Raw genomic sequence first — 19722 nt, forward strand, 5'->3', positions numbered from 1 at the left:
CGTTACACCAAACCAGGGTGCACCTGGACTGGAACAGGAGCGCTGGCCCTAATTTCATGTAAAGGGCCTGTCACAGAGGTAATAAAATGTATCTCCCTCAGAGGGCTGTTGCAAGGCGTATTTCACTGCCATCTGCTCGTTGCACCAAGATGCTCAAGGAGACAAGGCCGCACATTTGTATTTATATTCATGGTCACTCCACATCTACAAAGCCTGTATGCACTACATCTGTCGGAGGCTGCCCCACAATGCCCTGTCCAACCCTTCCCCGCCGTCGCGCCACCCCATCTCCCCCTTGTGCTGCAAGAGAGTTACTGCAACTCTAGGGCTGGAGGGAGAGAGGGAACCAGAATGCTGGCTGTTCCTAGGAGTCATCCTGGTTTTCACAATTGTGCGTGGTTAGCAAGGCCCAGACAGCTGTGTCAACCGAGCCCAGGATTTAGGACAGTGTAACTCAGTGAGGGTGACCTTGAGTATCTGATAAGTCTGCAGACTACAATTCTGTGCAGTGGAAAGCAATTAAATACGGCAACACCTAATGCAGACTCGCGCTGGCCTGTGGAGAGAGGGGAGGAAGATTGCCTGCAGATCATTATGATCTCCAACGGCGGCTTACTTAGATGCCCTCATTCATTTTAAATACTATTTTAATACATGTTTTATATATTTTCCAGATATTAAAAAAGTGATCATCTCCCAGAGAAAGGAGCAGGCTGCATAGCTCACACTTGCCTGACATCAGCTAACATTTGTGCTGCTCTCTTCCTGTTGGAGTGTGGCTCTTTAAAACATGGCCACTGGTACTGGACATTAAAGAATAACAGCCCTTCTGCCAGCACTTGAGCTCTGAAACTGCAATTGCCTCAGGGCAACCTCTACTACTGGAGGGATCACGGGAAACCCCAGGTGACTGTGACATTCCTCTGCCCAGAAGATCTCTGCCAAACAATCCACTGTGCTGGGGCACTCCACCAACCAGGCTGAAATCCCAGTGAGACTCCCAGAAGCAATTTGCAGAATTTCTCTGTTTCAGTAGCTGCTTTGATCCTCTCTCAGTTGAGCTCCACAATCATCCTTCCTCAACTCCCTTGTGCCACCCTAGTCTTCTCTTTCATACCCCCCGGCTTCTGCAAACCACTCTGATCCTCCTTCTCTGAGTTCGGAACATAGGCTCAGCAGAACATGCAAGCTCCCCTTGAAACCAGTGAGAGTCCATGAACTTTATAAAGCACAGTGCCCTTGACATAATGTAACTGAAACATTCTCCTGGCTCATCTGTTCATGTAGGCTGCTCCCCTGGTTCCTCCTCCTATGCCAGCCCTTTGCCTTCCCCCATCCCCATGTTCTCATAAGAATGGCCATACTGGGTCAGACCAAAGATCCATCTAGCCCAGTATCCTGTCTTCTGATTTGGCCAATGCCAGGTGCCCCAGAAAGAATGAACAGAACAGGATAATCATCCAGTGATCCATCCCTTGTCACCCATTCCCAGCTTCTGGCAAACAGAGGCTAGGGACACCATCTCTGCCCATTCAGGCTAATAGCCATTGATGGACCTATCCTCCATGAATTTATCTAGTTCTTTTTTGAACCCTGTTATAGTCTTGGCCTTCACAACATCCTCTGGCAAGGAGTTCCACAGGTTGACTGTGCATTGTGTGAAGAAATACTTCCTTTTGATTTTTTTAAATCTGCTGCCTATTAATTTCATTTGGTGACCCCGAGTGCTTGTGTTATGAGGAGTAAATAACACTTCCTTATTTACTTTCTCCACATGGATCATGATTTTATAGACCTCTATCATATCCTCCATTAGTCATCTCTTTTCCAAGATGAGAAGTCCCAGTCTTCTTAATCTCTCCTCCTATGGCAGTTGCTCCATATCTCTAATCATTTTTGTTGCCCTTTTCTGAACCTTTTCCAATTTCAATATATCTTTTTTGAGATGGGGTGATCACATCTGCAGGCAGTATTCAAGATGTGGGCGTAACATGGATTTATATAGAGGCAATATGATATTTTCTGTCTTATTATGTATCCCTTTCTTAATAATTCCCAACATTCTGTTCGCTTTTTTGACTGCCGCTGCACACTGAGTGAATGTTTTCAGAGAACTATCCACAATGACTAATTTAGACCCCATCATTTTGTGTGTATAGTTGGGATTATGTTTTCCAATGTGCATTAATTTGCATTTATCAACATTGAATTTCATCTGCCATTTTGTTGCCCAGTCACCCAGTTTTGCGAGATCCCTTTGTAACTCTTTGCAGTCTGCTTTAAACTTAATCTCCTGTTCTGTCTTCACTCCACTCCTTTGATTTAAATTACAGTTAGCCACAGCAAGCACCACAACATTGGTATAACCTCTCCTCAATTCCCAGTTCCATACGAACCCCCTTAGCGCTCACCTTGGTTGTGTGAGCTCACTAAACAGCATTTTGTCCCCTCTGTACAAGGCCATTCTTCCGCTCTCTGACATTGTCACCTCTCCCCCTCTCTCTTTTCCCCTATGTCATCCCAGTCTGTTGTCCCCTCGTATGCTCCCCCCGTGCAAAGTTAGTGGTGGATTAAGAAGGCTTCCAAAAATTCTGCTATCATGAATAACTGGACTTCATTTATGCTCCTCCTGTTTTCTTTCTGCTATCCTGGGTTCCACCTGTGTTTCTTCAGCTTTCCATTCCCCATTGATCCATTGTCCCCCTCACGCTATTGTTATTCTCCACCTGTAACGCTTTACAACTATAATTCTCTCTACATCAGCATACACTTGCAAAAAACAAACAAAAACAAAAACCTCCCACTAAAACCAAAGAGAAAGTGTCAACTCAAAATAACACATGCTGCTGCTGTTTGCAAATATCCAGGAATGGATGAATGTTAAGAGATTTGGAATACAAGTTCCCTTTCACACAAATCTCCACAAGTGCAGTTGTTTATCTAGCCTCTCCAAGAACCGTGGCCTCCTCTACACTACAAAAATCCCTTGTAATGGTTTGGAGACTGGCTCTTGAATTGTTTCAGGTAACTCCGTTTCACTGTCTGTGCCAGCTTGCACGAGCACATAACATGATTTTGCCAACTGGTGGGGCTGGGATATAACAGGTTTTGAAAGTAGTCTAGTTTTCTATGTAGGTTCTTATTCCGCCCTCATCACTGTACCACATTCAATAAAGTGACTAGCATCTGTGCTCCTTTCTAAGCTGCGCAGTCGGGCTCCTACCCAGGAGTGATTCAAGTGCCACGCACTTAATTAGAGGAGCCACATACATCCGGCAGCGAATGTTCAGGTACCCCTTCCCCCACTGCCCTATGCCTTGAAGCCTCTGGCCAGCTGCTCCCAGGACCCTCCTGCTGGCTATGCAGTGTGGTGGGGGGGGATTGAAGGGAGACGCTGATGTCAAGGTGTCTCCCTCCCCCTGTACCCTGTCTCTGCAGAGCAGGGGAAGGGGGGACAGGGCTCAAGGCTCGAGCAGGAGAGCTGCTGTGGTCTGAGGTCTGAATGAGCCTTCCGAGCGGTGAGTGAGTGCCTTAAAGAGAGACAGCGCACAGCATCTCTCAGAAACTTCCCCAGCAGCCACCACACACACAGTCTGTGTCTCTCTCACACATAGTCTTTCACACTCACCTCCCAACACATACTTGTATTATTGTTGTTTTTGTTACTTCTTGGTACTTCCTGAAATGCACATATATTCTCTGTAACTTTATTCTTTCCAAGTGTGTTTAGTGTTTTGACTCATCTATGCATTTCATAATGTTTATTTCTCTCTTACACTTAACTTTAATTCTTTTGAGTAGTGAGTTCTAAAGTGCCTAACCTGTCATGGCTGGAGTAATTATCCCTATAGTAACTTTTAAATATACATATATATTAGATCTTGGTTTTTTTGTTTCTACTGGAGGCACACATTACCTCGGTGCACGTAACAAAATTTATTCCGCACATGAATGGAAAAAATTAGAGGGAACATTGACCAGCATCTGTCACCTCTGGTTCATTCTTTCCCTTACCCTCTCCAATGGGGAGAATTGAGCAGGGTTTGTAGGGTTTTGTTTTAACAGACACGTTGCTCTTTGTCTATTCCAGATAAGGCAAGGTAGAAGAAGTGTGCCTTGGACATGGAGTAGAAAGTTTGAGAAGGGATTTTTACAAAAGTGATCCCCTACCCATCCACACAGTTGGATACGAGTGACTTTTCAGCGCTCAAGATCTCTTGAAGCCAGGCATTCTTACCGCACTTTGGCAGCTGTGGTCCACTCCCTTCTAGAAAATCCAAGTGACAGACACGCTCATCTAGCCATTGCAGAACTTTACATAAAGGCAGGTTCCATTTAAGGCTGGTGCTTTACATGAGGGTTCTCACTTGACCAGAGGCCACTTCTCCCACCCTAAGACATCATATTACACTTGCAGCCCTTTTGCCTGTCCTGTGCCACTTTCTTAGGTTCTCTGCTCACTCTTCTTTCCACTCTCAGCCCCAGCAATCCGACATCACCCCACTCCATTCTGCTGCCTCCTCTTGGGACAGTCTGAATCTCTCTCAGCTTCTCGACTCATCTTGAAATGCTGCTTAATTCTGGCTTGGAAATATTCCCAAGCCAATCTGATCACTCCAATCCTGCCTGCTCTGGGCCTCTCTTTCCTTTCATTTTCTTCATCTTTGTGATATTCTGATAAACTTTTCAATTCATTCATCCTGCTTACAGCGACTCTTAGCTCCTATAGTCACCTCTATAGCTCCCTCATCCCATGCCAGCCGTCCCCCAATCCCATTCCCCAGCTTCCTCCTACTTGCTATTCTCTCTGTTTCCTGGACTTCTCAAGGCCGCTCAGCTCCTGGGACAGCTCCAGTTTTCTCATCTCCCTCTGCTGCTCTGATCTATTCTTTGGAACAAACCTTGCCATCTGATACTCACACACAAGGGGCTGATAATGGGAGAATGGGAGAGACTGTGTGACCTCTTTACATCTGATTTGTATCTGATGAGCAGTTCTCCTGTAAGGATCATCTTGGTTTAACAATCAAGGCAAGGAATACTAAGGAACTATTATGTATGTTGCTAAGATGTGGTTGTTTCCAGGTAAAACTTCCAAGTTGTGTAGATAACAGAGGTGGAATTCTCTTATTGCTAAATTCTTTCCTCTTGATTACATTCTCTTAAAAAAAAAAACAACAACGCTGCTTTTTATTTTAACCTCATGACACTAAAAGATAATCATTAAATCACCCAAAAAAGTGTTTCAAAGTTAGTTAAAATTTGAGGCCCACACAAGCCCCATTTTCTACACAATTAAAGGTTTATTGAAAGCCCAAAGAACAGACAAGAAAGCACAACATTGGTCTATTATGAGCAAACAAAGCGCTGAAGTAATTCAGTGAATGTAGTACTAATCGTGCATGTAATAGATTCAATTAGGTTTACAAAGTGGCAGGAATTGGTATGTGATGAGAAAGAGCTCTTTACAGATATTCAGACAAGAAAGCCATTACAGTGAGAAAAGTACCAGAATCAGATAAGATGCAATGTTATTTTGGACATCATTATCAGCATTTAGAAGAGACCACAATAAATCATAACCTGCCAGCAGTAGGTTCCCCAAGCTAGTCGAGAAAATAGAATGGATGAATCAGAGGTAAAAAAATAAAGTTTGCTTTATGGTTAACTTTTAATTAATCAAGTCTGAGTAGCTTTCAGCACAGTAACATCCACCAAAACCACACGCTTGACAGACAGCACGGAGACAAAACATACACGTTATTTGTGCTGGGCTGAGACCTGTTATCTCAAGGAGCCAGATGAAAGAAAACAAACTTTTTTCCTTGGCTAGAATATGAGAGACAGCTCATTGAAGTATAAAGGTTTACCTTATTTTAATAATTCCCACGGCAGCATTGTTGGAAGTGTATACAGCATAAAATGGATTGCGGATTGGACAACCTCTACTAATGACCAACAGAAGCAGGTTGCTCGTCATGAAACTACAGGCCTTTCAGCTTCAGTGAGCTCAATTCAGAGCAAGGCATGAGGTGATAAAATAAACTCCCCTTACCCCAACTTAGAGTCCCTGATGCATCAGCAGAAGGAATATATGGACGTCTAAGACAGTCTAGGTGCCTGCAATCCATAGTATAATCAGTGGAACTGGAGAAAGAGGGTCAGGTTTCAGAAGCAACTCAGTTTGGCATGTCACTAGGGCCACAGAAGGGCATTTGGGGGCAAGGCTTCTAACAGACTAATTCTAGAACTTTAGCCTCTCAGCAAGGTTAATTGCCTGCCTCGTCACTCATTGCTAATGAAACATAGTTGACGCTGCATGGTCAGGACTCTGCATCCAGGTGGTGTCAATCACAGGACTGGGGCATTGGTAAGTGTGAGGGAGTGGAGTGGGAGAGGGAAGGATCTAACTTAAACCATCTTATGCATCACTTTGGAAATTGATGCAACATGGGGGGTTGCTGGCTTATTCGCAGGCAAGCCATACGGTGGGCGAGATTCAAATCCCATTGTGACACCATAGTTGGCATTCAAGCAACCAAAGGGAGAAAACCAAAACAGTGCAACAATCACACTATATTGTTTCCTTCCTGAAAGTAGAGATCTCTTTCCTGTATATAATCATACTGTAGCTCTCTTATTGGGACACTAATATAACATGACTGGTGCAGACAATGTCTCTTTGATTGTAAAAGACCAGGGATTTTGAACAATACTGTACTTCGAATGTTAGAGCAATTTCATTCAAGGATCTCAAAGCACTTTGCAAAGAATTAAGCATTGCAACGCCCCCGTGAGATAGGTACGTGTAATTATCCCTATTTAACAGATAGGTAAACTGAGGCACTGAATCTAAGTGTATTGCCCAGGACTCAACAGTGTAGCAGCAAGACTCAGGTGTCCTCCTGAATCCCAGTCTCCCACTCTAGCCACTAGAGATTCTGCATTTCACGTTGAACTACCCATTTCAGCTAGCACTGGATAAACCTACCACAAGAGGAGTTTCTCATTTTCACCTTTGGTCAGAAGCCACTTCTTGAGTCACAAACTTCCAGTTCATGGTGCTGATTATACTATAGGTAAAAAGAACAGGAGGACTTGTGGCACCTTAGAGACTAACCAATTTATTTGAGCATAAGCTTTCGTGAGCTACAGCCCACTTCATCGGATGCATTTGGTGGGAAAAAACTATACTATCGGTGGCACTCTTCGCTCTCAGTCACCTCTGAACCAGTGCCCCAGTGTTACGCTAGGGAGCATGGTACTACTAGACCCATCATCATTTACATGTGACATAAACCAAGACCCTAACTACTTCTGGCCATTTAAGATCCCAGGACATTTTTAATTAACCCCAATGTCCCGGCCAAATTCCAGTTTAGGTAATTGCATTCAGTCTGCCTAACATTTTCCCTGTTGTTTCACTCCCCCTCCTAAAGATTTATACAGTCGTGTTGGTGTTGAATAGTATTTGATCTAATGAAGATATTTCAAAGGGAAAGTTCCGTATGCATGGGGGGAGTGTGGATCAGAGGTTTATTGCACTAGCCCTCCTCAGCAGTAGATTTGGAAAGTAACAGTTTCATGATCTCATCGCACTTTCTATTTCTGCCCATCAAAGATTGCCAACTCATTGAACGCAACCGACCATCTTTTTTTAAAGAGAAGACCTGGAATGGAATTGATGCAATTTGTTGATCAAACAAAATGTGAGCATACATACAACAATAAAGCAGAGGGAATTCACTGTTGATCTTTCAGCTAAGGCATATGAGGAAGCATTCCATTCAAAATTATGGCAATAGAAGCAGTGGAAAATTAATCCAGCTTCATCCATTCTACATTTATGCACCATTCCCAGCTCTTGAATGAACAGAGTAGCTCTTCAATGAAGGCCCCAGGCCAGGTTATTATACAATGCACATGTGCCTTTTTCAGTGAGTGGCTCTAAAACAGCATCAGTGGGTCCTCATCAAGCAGTCTAGAAGCTGCATCAACAAAGAACTGAGGATCACTTTTTAAAGTTCTCTTAGTTAAGGCTAGATTTACTCCAGTGGATTTACTTCAGATGTACACCAGTGTAACTCGGATCACACTGTCCCTTAAAGAGCAGCTAAGACAAACTACAGCACCAACACAGAGCTGCCCTCAGGACAATACACATTAAAAGTTTCACCGAACGTTGCTACTCATGCTTTGCCTATTTTATACTATTCAGGTCATTTTGTTATTAAAAACATAGCTAGAGTGTAGAGTTGAAGATCACGCTGAGTTGTATTGACAGAGCTGGAGGAGGAAACCTGCATAGCACCTGTCATCACCAGGCCAGGCTCAAGCCAGGGCTATTAGTAACTTAGTTTCATGACTAAGGATAAGAACTCAAAATCTGATGCTGCTCTGACAAGCTGTCGGTTTTACGATGAACTGGACTATGTTCTGAGCTGCCCCCTGAGCCTGCAGTCCCCTCTTAGCATGGATTCATCTGCAGAGCCAGGGCAAGTGTGCATTTGGAACTTGGACGTCTGAGGATGTGGCCCCTGTGCTCCCTGGTCAGCCAGCCCAAAGGGGTGCGGGGAGGAAGGTTCTCATCTTCCACCCTGAATCACAGGATCTCTTCCTTCCAGGAAGAGCACAGTGGGGTGGAAGGGCCCCACACCGAAGAAACAAGGGAGGACAGCCCATCTCAGCTGGGAGAGATGGGCATAGGGGTCATTGGTATGATGAAGGGTCACCTAAAAACACAGTTGGCACAGACAGCCCATTGATGGCTGTGTTGGGGAGGTCAGGGACAGAGTTCTAGCTTGTCGACATTGAAACAGGGCACAGCTTCAGAACATCCTCACACCAGGCACCCTGCCAATGCATCCGATGGAGGTGGCCATGAATATGCCATAATGGTCCACAAAGGCCTACATAATGATGGAGTAGACTCCTTTCCTGTTAATGTACTCGCTTCCTTCAAATGGCAGGTATATGTGTGCCATCAATCACACCTGCATAGCTCAGGAACCCCATCTGTTCAAACTATTTCTGGAATAGTTCCAGATTTTATAACCCTGGGGGTCAACAGCATTGACTGGCTTGCCAACCTCCATGGCCACTGTGCCAACCCCAGATTTGCAAGCACAGAACAGACCTGTAATAACCTGAGTCTGCCAGTTTCCACAGGTGCTAGCAACATGCTTCAACCGTGATTGGCTCTCGTCGGTACGCTCTACCTGAAGGGCCAGGACAAGCTCCTCACACAACTACTCCCACACAAAAGTTCTGCTCCCACTGATGCTTAACCCATGTTCCATCATAATATAGTCCCCGTCCAGAAGCAGCCATCTGCCTGGGGAGGGACGGGCTCTGCCATGAACAAACCAGCAGCAGCTCAGTCCATGACTCCAGTCCATGGTCCCATTCTGTAGTTGGGCTTCTGTTTGTAACTGCAAGACGTTGCCTCCATCTTCTCGACACCAAAAGCAGCCTCTGGAATATCATTTGACAGAAGCCTCTGGAGAGGGACTCTAAAGAAAAAATGACTTCATAAAACTCAGCGGCTGTTGGTCCCAGTTATTAGGGAGAGCAGGACCTATACTTTCGGCAGGTAACAGCACACCACTGCATCAATTTGGGGATGTGGCCACGCCTAGACCATATCCTTCCACAATCCCCAGAGTGGGCAGACAAGTTGCCTCGATGACCTGAGAATGCAAGCATAGAGCGACTCAGTGACTTGTGGCACTGTGAATCCCGGGAGGCATGCCCAGATAGCTGTATTGCTTCTCACCGCCAGGTACAGTGCCAGCATGGATGCAGATATGGACAATGGTCTATATGACGACCCTGTAGCAATTTAGGCTACCACGTTGACAGACCCACAGTCACTTAACCTAGGTTACCATGCAGTGACCATGTACCTCTATATTATTAAATACCGTCCCTGCTCAAAGTCAGTTTGATTTACCACATACCAGGTGTCAAAGCCTGTGGTTTATCATCTTGACCCACTGTTTTTTTTAAAGCATTTGTTTCATGCGGTTTCCTGTTTTTAAACCCTTGTGCCAGTTGTTCAACCAGAAATTTGTTAACTAATGCATTTGGGGACCCTTTCAGAAAAGAGAGCAGTTTATAAAAAAAAAAAAAAAACACATTCCAACCACAGATTGCTTTTGAGTCAATTACTCAATCTTTATTGCTTTTTCATGAGCATCCAAAAAATGGATTATTTTTGGAAGAATGATCTTGACATGCAGAATCTCCCTGCCTTCTGTGATTCTTTCCCATCTATCCTCCAGTGGATTCCTTTCAGCAAGCTCTGGCTTTTTTTTCTTGACTGCCTGAACCAATCCCCTAGGATGCTCAGTTGCACAGAGAACTAGGAAAGTTTCCGGTCTTGTCTTCTAAACTCTTCAAACTGCTCCAGGAGACAGCTGCAGCCTACTGCAGTCACAAGTCAGAACAAATACTCATCTGGGCGTAATGTGACTTTTTATTTTCCCCATGAGAACGTGCAGAAGTTCTGCAGCTGTGCCATAATATGTACAATACCTTCAAGAGCACATTTACAGTTTGGCATAGCTTGAGTGAACTGATGCTTTTAATAACAGACCAAATTCTCCCATTGAGCAGTAAACTCAAGGTGGCAGAACCTGGCTCTTAGCAATTAGTGAATGGTCATTGTACTTGTGGCTCCTATTCCCATCTGCTGCATTTTTGTATAAAAGAAACAAAGAGAAAACTTCCACCCAATTCATCCAGCATCTGATTTCTTCTAACTGTCCGTGTACCTTACTGTAAACATGGGGCTCAATTCACTAGCTTAACCCAGGGACAGAGCCACAGGTGATAAAACATTCACCCATGGGTGGGAAGATTGCAACAGTGGAGTGCAAAGGTGTGTTGGTCTGGTGGCAACCTAAATCAGTGCATCCCCTGGGTGGGGCAGCTACCGAACCCCACTTAAAAGGTATGGCTACCCTCCCCAGAGGTGAAATCTTTCTGGGATCTAATTGTTACAGGAGTGTTCTCTAAAAGAGAGCCTGCATATATGGAAATAGTTACTAGACAAGGTGCCAACTGATGGTCCTCATGAATATGCAGCATTGTTCCTGGATTTTGCAGGGCCAATAAACTACTACTTGTGCATTGCAAATATCTTCTTGTGCCCCGCTCTTAAAAACTCATCTTTTTACCTTTCTTTCTTGTTATTAATAGGTTCATTTACTGCTTGAGCTGGTAAGGACTGGAACTCTATGGAGAGAGCCTGTTAAGCAGCTGGGCAGTGGAGTGACAATAAGCCATTGGAGTGGACAGAACTCCGAGGGTTTCCCATGGGTGGTGGGTGCGAAAAAGGGAATATTGCAGCAGAGACAAAGTAGTGGGATAATAGAAGCATCCTTAGAGCACACAGCTCTCGCACTGGAAGGAAATAATAGTAAAATAGATGCACTGCCTCCTGGAATTCCTATTGGCGATGTATACCTGTGCACCACCCAAAATGGGGTCGTGTGTCAATAATATAGGATAGACATGACTAGGAAACACTTCTCCTCCTTGTTCAGAGTAGAGCTGTTTAAAACAAAGTTCTCACTGTCAGCAAAAACAAGAGAAATAGTATACATTTGTGATTTTAGAAAAAGAAAATTTCCTTTTCACCTCAGGTATTTTGCAAAAATAAGATACATTTTATATGCATCAAGCAATCATTTTGCTCTGAAAATAGTGATAGTTCTCTTTGAAAATTGCAAGTTTTCATCTGTCACACATTTAGAAAACGTCATGAGTTTTCTTATGGGGTAGGACTGTCATTCTTGATATAAAGAACACAGCTTTCTGACAGAACCGTCAACCTTTGCCCCAGCTCACAGGTGAACATTATATTTCTGCAGGTATTTCCAGATCTGAATGCTGACTAAATAGTCATTATTTGTTTCTCACAGCTTTAGCTCAGGTATTTAATCCCTCTTCCATCACAGCTGCTATACAAAACAGTATCTAAACTCATTTACAGTTTCTGATCGAGATAAAAATTTGGGTGACATTCCCTATCATTCTGGCTTAAAAATAAAATAAAATAAAGCTAGAAGCAAAAGAAGTTTGGCCAACCCTTCTGCATCACAGTGGCTCTTCTGCAGTGACTTATTGCAAGGAAACCTGCACTTTAACAACACTGAAAGCAGGTCATCTGTAAAATGGTTCAACCAAAAAACAATTCTTTCAGCAGAAAAGTTCCCCTTCAACAAGTGCTGAAAGACAAAATTGCTATGTGAGATCTCAGCTCTTCTCAAAGTAACCATCCTTATGCAATAAACAGATGAAATGATATCTCTTGAACCTCTTCCATTTTCAGAAATGAATAACCGCATTTTCAGGGCAGTCTTAAAATGTTCAGTGCTTGTCCTAAGAATTATTTTTTCCTGCCGCAAAACTTACAGTGTGTTAGATTTATGAATGGTAGAGTGACCCTTAGGGAAGTAGATGGGAGCATTGAGAGATAAACCTGCTATTAGCCATAGGGATCCTGGCTCATTGTATTCTTTTGTCTTTACCCACTGGAGACAAATGTGAGGCATAACTGAAAATGACACAACTATGGCTTTGAGTGTTTGAGGAAGCTCATACATCCAAAAGTAGGAAAAAATACAACAAACGAGACACGTATGGGGTGAGGGTACAGCTACTTGAGTGGCTAAACAGTTTCAGATATCATACTGAGGATACATGTGAGTAGAAATAATGTGACTTATATTAGGGATCTTTTTTTTTTTTTGCGCACCTTATACATCAATGACTTGGATAAAAGGATATAAGCAAACTGGGGTGGTTAACTTATTATGGAAAATATAAGCACGTAATAAACAGGAGGAGGAAAATTGGTGTTGGCTATTTCATTGTGGCATCCTGGAGTTACTCCACTTCAGGTAATAATAATAATAATACACTTAAAAGCAGAGTGAAATTAATTTATCTTCATCTCAATTCTATGATCAATGGATGGCTGTTAATGCCCAGGATTAGCTCTTCAGTGAAGGATCCATATGGGGGCAGTTGCCCTGGACATTGTAGCATTCCAGAGGGACAGTAGAACACGTATGTGACCTTTCATGTGGGCCTGCAAAGCAGCATCAGAATGTTAATGAAGATCTCAGCAACACTAACAGGCTGAGGGGAACTTTTGATGGTGTCTTTAATTAACAAGCCACTCCTGAGTTGAATATAGTTTGAAGTTTCACAAAATACAACTACTAAGGCAATTCTTGGGAGACTGTTTCTCAAGGAGGGAGAGACAAATCTCTGCTTTGTTTAAGGGTGCATAGTGCCTTCCCTTCACTGAGGTGTTGATCAGAGATGATTTTAAAAAGCTAGATGAAGTTTTCATTAAAATTGCCATCCTTTTTTGTTCAAAACTTTTACCCACAAATTGTCAAAAATTCATTTTTGAACCATTTTGTTATACCAATAAAATAAAAACCAGCAGGATCTTATTAAAGGGGATAAGACAAAATGTCACATTGATTGTGAATACAAAAAGAATCGTAGTAGGCGGTCAGTTATAGCTATAACATTTCATTCAGTTTCACATTCATTCACACGTTCATTCATACACACACACACACAGGTTCTGCAGCTGCTGTATAGTTACCAGTCCTGAATGTAGCTTGAGTTTGTGGCTTGGGTTCGTAGCTTGTGGCGGCTAACTGGCCAGGAAAGCCGGGCACAAGGAAGAGCTGGGTCTCTGTTGGGCATGCACCGATGCCCTTCCATGTTGGCAGCAGAATGTTACCCTCCAAAGTCTTCCCTCTCACCCATCCTTTTTGTAGGCTTTAGCTTGAATCCAGAGTTGATAGGTCTTGCTGTGTCACGCTGCCTCTGGGTTCGGTGTGATTGATCACCCGTCAATTGCAGACATGACTTTCGGCCTAGGACCTGGCTTTGATGTTTCTTCAATTGGACTTTTGTTCTTTTCTTTTGAGGGTGGACTCCTCTTACTTTGTCAGGGCTGTTGTCTGCATCGTCAGCCGTTGGGTGTTTACATTTTATTTCATCAGAACAGGCAGGGGCTGGAGGTTGATTCCATCATCCATCCATACCTCATTCACACATCGAAACTAAACTAATAAGATTACAGCAGGGTTTTGCAAAAATGAAGGTTGCAGCAAGCTTATACAAAATGGAGAGAGCATTTTAAAATGGAGTTTGGGACAAATTAAAATGGAGTTCGAGTTACAATATGGACAAGTGAAAGGAATGGCAAACAGTGAACAGAAGTTACGATATGGACAAGTATAATGAATGACAAACAGTGAGCAGAAGTTACAATGTTGAAACAGTGTAAGTTTCAGCGATTTAAGCAGGAATTAGATTGAAAGTGAAACTCAATTAGCCGGTTATAGGGGTAACAGGTTTTATGAATGAATGTTGTTTCATTTATAAAACTTTGCTTATGAAGTTATATTAATAAAGTGAACAATTAAAAACAATTTCATTGATCAGTTCTACAATTTCTGTACCTGATCAAAAGAGGAGACAAAAATTTCACAAAACAATTGAGCTTTTATCCGTCCCTTGGAAATTATTCACACCCTCTTCACCCCTCCCTAACGGGCTCTAGTATTGAAAACACTATCAAAAGTCAGTCAACAGAGTCTCTCTCCCACCTCTTGGTTCTGCTTGAGCTAGAGGATTGCTAACTAGGTGGCCATGTTAGCTAAGTAAAGACAGAGTTTATGGTACCATCCAGCCAGGACCCGGTGACATTTTGAGATACCCCTTGAGATCTAGGAGACACTTCTTCATAGCCTGAAGAAGATTTTTCATTCTTATTCCCAAAATGCCTCCTTCAGGAGAAATCTGAGATATCCCATCTCTCCACACTGCAGCCAAGATGAGATACTGTCTGCTTGTTGCAGAAGAAAAGAATGATAACAGAGATGCCAGGATTCTAGGAGAGAAACTCCACAACCCACAACTTCTTTTATGAAAGGCTGCTTGACCACAAACACTTTCTACTACTCCAAAACATTGTTTTTTTAATTTAACTCCACTCACTGTTTAACCTACCCTTTGGAAAGTTGACTTACTAACCAACTAGCTAACTTCCCTCAACCATCCAACTCACCAATCCTATAACCTTCCCACATGGAGTCAGCTCCCCTCTAACACAGCCAAGGACGGCATGTAACAGAAAAGCCAAAGGACATAAACGGTGAGGTTAAAACTTGATCCTATTGAAGTCAGATGCAAAATTTCCAGTGACTTCAGTGGGACCTGATTTTGGTCCTTGAAGAGTGGGAATTCTCGCTCTTTTACCCCCCAAGGACAGCAGGAAGAAATCACACAGGAAGAAATCACATTTGGCTAACAAATAAGAAATTGAAACTTTGATTGTCACTCAGACCAAAGCATTACCCTCCAAGGACAAACTAACAATAAAGTGAGTTAGGGCAAGCTCTCACTTGCCCTCACAGTTAAAATCAGACAAAAGCAAATAGACAAAGAGACTTTGCTGCAGCTATAGAATGCTCTCAATGAAAAGAACAAAAAATTACAGCAACAATAATGGAGAGGGGCCATATACTCAGACTTGTATAAAAGTGCTCCAAGGATGCAACCATTGTTGGGGGAATGATAGGAATTAGCCTAGATAATAGACATGAATATGTTGAGTACCTGAATATACTAGGATCCGTTCTAGTAAACTATGTTTTATCTCCTGGATCATGAATTCTCCTGAATTCTTTTAGACAATTTATTGTCATTGCTGGAACACACTGTGTTTTTCTTAACTATCAGATTTCATCTTTGCACATACAGATGTTTTTAAAGGTTTTTGTACTATGTAACTTAATCCGAACCGTTTCACAGCTTTCAAATCTTTGTACTTAATGGTATTTTAAACAACTTTAGTAGGAAATATTATCAGGCATCTGCATTCAGATTAGCCCTTTTGAACACACAATCTCAGTGTTATAGAATTCTCGCCACTCGTGATGTAACATATGAGTTCCATACTCAATTACTAGTTAAAATTTAGACCGGAGTAGAATTACGCCCATTGCAGTTACTATAATTTCCCATTTATGTCAGGTTTTAATCTGACCCCCGTGGTGTCTTAAAGACAACGAGTCAAACAGCTAAATGCATCATAAACCAAACTGCTCCCTTTTATAGTTAACCAAATAATCTCCCTCCCTCCCTCCCAGCCCAATTGAAGAACAAATTATCAATAATAGGCAGATGGTCATTAACATAATCCATAAAAACAGAAGACATTGCCGTACTTTATATCTATCAACATTGATCAGTAGCATAATGTTTAATTAGCCTCCATATAAAAAACAGTGAGTAGCAAAGTAGGGCTATGACAAAGAAATAGTTTTTAAAATATACTGGGTGTTTTTCAAAGGAAAATCATTTCCAGATCACAGACTATTCAGCAAAGAATTCAGCATCCCTACCAAGGATGTACTAATTTGAACATGCACTTTCTGATCAAAACAAGGGAAATTACAAGTTTTCATAAGAGCAAATTTAGCTGAAGAATTAGAATCGGAACAGAAATAATCTTGCGTGAGCTGAGCCAATTCCAGCTTGCTAACATAAAAGCAAGTGGATTAAGGGAAACAAGAGTTTTCTGCCTGTGGGGAAAAAAGTTTGAATTTCAAAGCTTTGTTAGCTTTGAAAAACTTGCCTTGGATTACGGCTGACAGGCCTTTGACAGATTCTGTTCTGGTAGCCGTCATTAAACCCACTATACACACATACACAAAGAATAAACACTTGCATCTTTAAGATCTACTGACAACAGAAATGAAGAAAAATACTCTGAATTTAGTTTTAAGAATGTCACGTTTTGCAGTCTGGTTTAACAGCAGCTAGTCATTAAATACAGGTGGCTTGTTTTTCACATTAAACCCAGCCACCTGCTTTTAATGATTTTGTAAATACTGGAAGATGGGGGCTAAAATGAGCAGCATGCGTTCAAATATGTCCTGAAAATTTGGCAAAACTGTTCTAATTGTTTCAACTTGTTTAGAACACAGCTTACAGTGATTCCATCCAAACAATGCACAAGAGTTCATCCAAGGTACGGTACAATTATTAATACCTATTGAAGATTTTTTTCTATTCAGTGACATAGTACAAGTGCCAAATGGACAGGAAATACGTGGTTGCTGTGCAGGAAAAAAACCTATACAAATAAGTATTTTCAGCTAATCGCTGTCAAGTGTATTTTCATCTCAGGTTCTGAGGCTTTATATTCACAACTCACTGTGTAGAATCGTTAGCATTTTCATCTCTATACAATACAATAATCAATAAATACTTTTGCCTATCATCTGAGGATCTCAATGCTCTTAACAAATACTCAGCAAGCCTCACAATGCCCCTGGCAGGTAAATAAACACTACTGTCTCCATTTCACAGATAGGGAAAATGAGGCACCAAGTGGTGATGTCCAAAAGCTTCAATGTGGATATTTAAAGTTCAGCTCATTATTTAAGCAACTAAATAAGAGCTATAGGATCTTCAATGGTGCATAGCACCCACAAAAGCAGCTTTGGAAATCAGGGCAAATTCCAGTATCTAAGTACCTAAATGTGGATCCGTTGCCCAAATTCCATTACCCGCATTTGAAAATGTTTGCCAACGATCACATATAAGACACTGGCAAAGCTAGAAAAGAGAGTCAGGAAACCTGACCCCATCGACCTGCATCCATCTATTGTCTTTTCTCATTCTTTTTCTCCTAAATTTTGTTGTCTTTTTTATTTTAACATTTGAGCTGGGTAAATGGTACTTACATCCAATCTAACAATCTAGCTGTGTCAACACTGGCACACGCAAAGAGGGGACTGTAATAAATATTTTGGGGGCGGGGGGGGGGCTTTCCTGAAAAATAGGAAGATTCCATGGAAAACTCCTGTCACCACCCTCTTCAGCTTATCTGCTAACTACATGGTTCCCACAGCAGCGAGCAGAACCAGGGTTCTACTGCAGGCTTTGGGATACACTTTCCCTCGTACAATCAAAATGCCAGTCATGGTTATCCGTGGTGCATGCATCTTGCAGCCACAGTTGTGCAAGATGTTTTCTGCTTCAATGAAAAGATGAAATATAATCTCAGCAATTCAGTTTCCTGACTTTTAGCTGAGCCAGAAAGAAAGAGAGAGAGAGATTCTGCTATGAAACCATTGTATTTAGTGAAAACAACATTGGTGTGTTCTAGCATATAGCCCTGATCTAAAGCCCGTTGAAGTCAATAGAAAAACTTCCTTTGACTCCAATTGGCTTTGAATCAGGCTCCGTGAGCTAGATTGTAACCTCAGTCTGCTCAGAGGAAGGGCCAGTGCATATCTCAGGGTCACCGTTCCTCCTGCTTCCCGCCTTGCTCTTGTGACAGAGTAAATTACTTTAGCCCTTTTCATGGGGTAGATCAGTCTCCACTTGCTGCCCGGCCAGCTACTGTGGCAGGCGAGCGGAAGGGTTGAGGGGGCAGAGCCAGGATCTTTCCAATTCCCCATCTCTCTCCACCACCTTCTCATAGTGGGGAGCAGCAGGTATGTAGCTCTTGCTGTCCTCTCCACAGCCAGAGTCACAGTCTGAGCAGGGGCAAGCTCAGGAAGAAGGGAGGGGTTAAGATGAATGGACTACTGGGTCACTCAGTCTCTCTGAGTAACATCTACATGAGCCTAAAGGAGTCACACTGAGAAAACCAAAGGATATGAAAATCTACCCAGAGGTAAGTGAAAACCCTGTATCTCTTGCCTCAGTATTAGCGTTGCATTAAAGGAAGAACTCACTTTGCAATGGTGGAAGAACAGAGGGTTTGGAGACTGCAGGAGACTAAGATTTGGAAGTTACCTGGAAAAGGAGTAACGACCTCCTTCTCACCCTGAACTGATAATAAAATGGAATGCAGGTGAAAAAAGAGCTGGGGGAAGAAAGGAAATGAGGACGACAAATAAAAAGCCACTACTACAAGGTGTGATATCCTGGCCCTATGGAAGCCAACGGGCGTTAACCCAAGGTACCTCAACTACACACATTAGCACCATTGAATTCAGCCACCACTGTGGGGAGAGGAACATTTGGCCGTTTCACCAGAGCAAATCTACAAGGTCAGTGCTGTGAGATTCTTAACATCCAGTCAGAGGAGACTGGATTTTGGGTTTTTTTAGCTTTCACCTGAGAGACTCTCACAAAGTAAACTACTGTGCACAGAACCCAGTGCAACTGGTGTGGAAGGAAGGAAGAAAGAATCAACAGTAGTGGGATTTGAAACTGTGTTTCCAGGGAGCGCAAACCTGAAGCTTAGATCACAAAGCCATCCCTTCCCAACAAACAAGAGGCAGGCTCTGAATCAGAGAAGATATAGCAGCAACATCTCCTCTCATCATTATCATCATGTTCTATCTTGACATTCCTAATGCATCACCTTCCTCTTCCTGTTCTTCCAACGATTCTCTCTGCCTCTCTCACCCTCACTCACTCATACACACCTCCCCTGAGCCAAGAACCATGCACTAACAATTGATGGCACAGGCTTACAGACAGGCAAGCAAAACAGTGACAGTGGTACTGGGCAGGACATGGGGATACATGGTGGGAAGGGGAATATGGTATCAGTATCAAGAAAAACAAGTTCCTTTGTCAGTAGAGTGCCACAGACACAAATCATTGTTGCATCCACCATTACGTACATGCAGTCCATGAGTCTAGAGACTGAGGCAA

This window comes from Chelonia mydas, chromosome 9 (assembly GCF_015237465.2).
Source record: "Chelonia mydas isolate rCheMyd1 chromosome 9, rCheMyd1.pri.v2, whole genome shotgun sequence".
Lineage (NCBI taxonomy): Eukaryota > Metazoa > Chordata > Testudines > Cheloniidae > Chelonia > Chelonia mydas.